This window comes from Engraulis encrasicolus, chromosome 1, assembly GCF_034702125.1.
Source record: "Engraulis encrasicolus isolate BLACKSEA-1 chromosome 1, IST_EnEncr_1.0, whole genome shotgun sequence".
Lineage (NCBI taxonomy): Eukaryota > Metazoa > Chordata > Actinopteri > Clupeiformes > Engraulidae > Engraulis > Engraulis encrasicolus.
Genome location: NC_085857.1, coordinates 3,239,106 through 3,242,285, shown reverse-complemented (window position 1 = coordinate 3,242,285; position 3,180 = coordinate 3,239,106).

Below are 3,180 nucleotides of genomic sequence, written 5' to 3'. Positions count from 1 at the left end.
AGGAAAGGCTACACGAACGAGAGATTCGCAGAGGATCTGGATACAGAAAAAACCTGATAGAATTCATATTTCCCCCGTCTTAAATGAATATTTACCACGTGGGTCACCCTGGCCAGGTAGCCAATAGGCTGCAACTATTCATTTGGGCTGGGCTACTGTAACCCAGAGGGGTTGGGCAAATGCCCGACTCTTCATTCATTCCTATGATTCTAATAAATCTTTAATAAATCATCTACGACCATTTTCAACACCAATACCTTGTCACCACCCGAAATATGACCATCAGATTGATACCAAACACATCATAGCAATTTTCAACATGTCATAGTAAGCATTTAAATCACACATCTCAGATCTGGCGGGAACTCCTGCAAGGTGAGCTTTGAACATCTGGCCAGTTGACCAGAGGTGCGCTGGGAACACACCCCGGGGGGTGCGCGCTGAAATCAGCTGGAGAGCGCGTGGGAGCATACTGGCCCGGAGGTTCTGTGGGGTTATTACGACGGGAGGTGCGCAAATGGAACAGGTGGCCAGGTTCTCAGAGCGATTCCTTGAAGGGGGGTACTCACTCTCACAGCACTTTTGAGATCCAGATGTAAGATATGCAAAGTTTATCTTCGAAGTGAAAAGATAGCACAGAGGAGCCAAAACAAAGGCGATAGATTGTAAACAAAGGCGTTGAAATAAAGAAAAGGAATGCAAACAAATGTTAATATTGTGTCCATGAGCCACCGGAGCTGTGAAATCAGCGCCTCTTCGTCAGGGCTCATATGGGGGGATGTTACAAACCCATTGGGTCCAGGAGACACATACACATTACGCTGCATTCAAGTTCTTGAGATTTTAGCTATTTTTTTAAAAAATGTGGGTAAGTTAGAGCAAAATGAACACATCCAAAGGCAAAAAGAGGGTCCTAGCTTTTAAATGAAACTCATTTCATGTTTGTATGTGTTTGTGAGGCTGAATTATTTCGGATTTCATAGGCAGAGGGCACCATTTCCCAATAGATGTATATATTAACCATTATATTAAAAAAAAACCGACTCGGATCGGGGCTCGGTATCGGCAGATACACAAATCAAATGACTCGGACTCGAGGGCAAAAAATCCTGATCGGGACATCCCTAACCAGAACCCTGTGGAATAAATGCAATGTTGTTGTGTGCCTTGTGCACTGTGCACTGTGAAGTAAGGAGTTGGAGTTTCGCATATCGGCCTTTATTTCACTTTGACTTTTATCCCCCATAACTCCTTTCCCTCTCTCTCTTCCCCTCTTTTAGTGGGGTCGTATTAGGCTCAGTCATTTCAAATTGGTGTTAAAGTTTGGTTTTCACTTCCAAGTTGAAGTTTAGGGTCTATAGAACAATTTGAGTTCGAGTGTCAAACACACAGATAACAAAATGGCCTGAGGGGGCCGCTCTAAAATATATAAACTGCTATAACTTTTGATTATTTAAACCAAATTTAACATATGAGGTATGTATGGATTCAGCATGAAGAGGTGAAACCGGTGAGCTAAGTATTTGGTTACCAGCTAAAAGACACACTATGTAATAAACACACTTTTAGCCAATGGACAGCAAAATCCGGGCTTTTTTAAGATAAAGGGTGGAAATGCCCTCAAAGTTGCAATGAAACATAATTTGTTGTTACAAGCTATTGTAAATAAAGCCTGGGTTATCACTTAACCCTCTGGGCGCCACAGGCGACTTTTGTCGACGAGATGCCGTATTGATTAAAATGGCCGTTTTTTTCAAATAGGGTTACAAATGTAGTTCAACTTCCACCCCATTGGGTGGCAGACATGTTTTACTTCAGTTCTAAACACATTGCGACACCTTATATGGTATTTTGTTTATGAAAACTACAAGACACGGACATAGCGGAAGTAACTTCTCCCCTGTGAACCAAGCGAAACACGGAAGCAGCCTTGTAGTGACATTACGTGGATAATTCTACTGAATAAACGACCAAATGCACTCAAATGGTAACTTGTCATGATTGTACATATGTATTCATCATATATTTCGCCCCTAAATGAGGTAATATGCAAACAGGAGTGTATTTTCTGCCGTGTTATACTTCCCATGTTACTGTTGCCTGAGGGAAACTATCGACAGCCTATTCGTCGATCATGGGGACTGTAACAAGAAAACCCTTCATTCATTCACTTGTAAGTACACAATAGAAGTGTTCGTTTCTGCAGGAGACTTGTATATTGAGGAAGGGAAGGTTTTTTCCGATCGAGATGCGAGGTAATTTCATGCTGCTTTGTATACTGTCGCTATGCTGGCGACGTTCATTGCAACGACAGGGGAATGATGCAACGCGTCGTAATTTGCCTGTTACAGAGTCAATATTCATCATCTGGAGGGTGACAGTGGTCAGGATGTTTGTAGAAGAGCTTGTATACTAAGTAGAAAAGTAAATGAAGACAAAAGAAGTGCGCATATTCCTGCCAACAGTGGGGGATGGAGTGAGAGGAGTATGCGCCCGAGACACAGAGGTCTCGTGCGCATTCTACTCGGTGCAAAACGGAAGCATAGTTCACGCTACTCGACACTGTTCCTGCCGACTGCAGGTCTAAATAAGTAGCAATGCTATTCTAATGATATAATAATAGTAATAATTATGTCCAATTGCGACCTGACTGAGTCTATTTGCAACAAAAAAGTGTGATACCAGCTGGGGTTTGGTGCATCAGAAAGACATGGGCGATATAGGCTAGGTAACCAACCCCCCCCCCCCCACACACACACACACACACACACACACTTTCCTTTTATCACCTATTTGTATATCAGTAAATGTAACACTGGGTTTGAATAGATATTTGCACAAGTTTTTAGACATGTAGCCCATACCCAGAGTCCTTCAGGGTGTACGCTGACAGGCCTACTGTAGGCTACTGTAGGCCTGCTGTACTTGGTTCAAAGACACACAAATGGACAAAATGCACATAATACCCCTAGTGTGGATAGAATCTGTATGCTGGGCATTGCTGTGAAGGGTGTCCATGCACTAAAAAATAACTTGTCACCTTCATAGACCAGTCCCTACAGGCAAAACGGCAACCGTCCATTCACTTGTGTTTGTCACTATGCTACATTGTTGCACTATATTAGTTACAAATTACACTTTTAGTGTACAATTTATTGCTTTCTAGACCAAAATGTATTC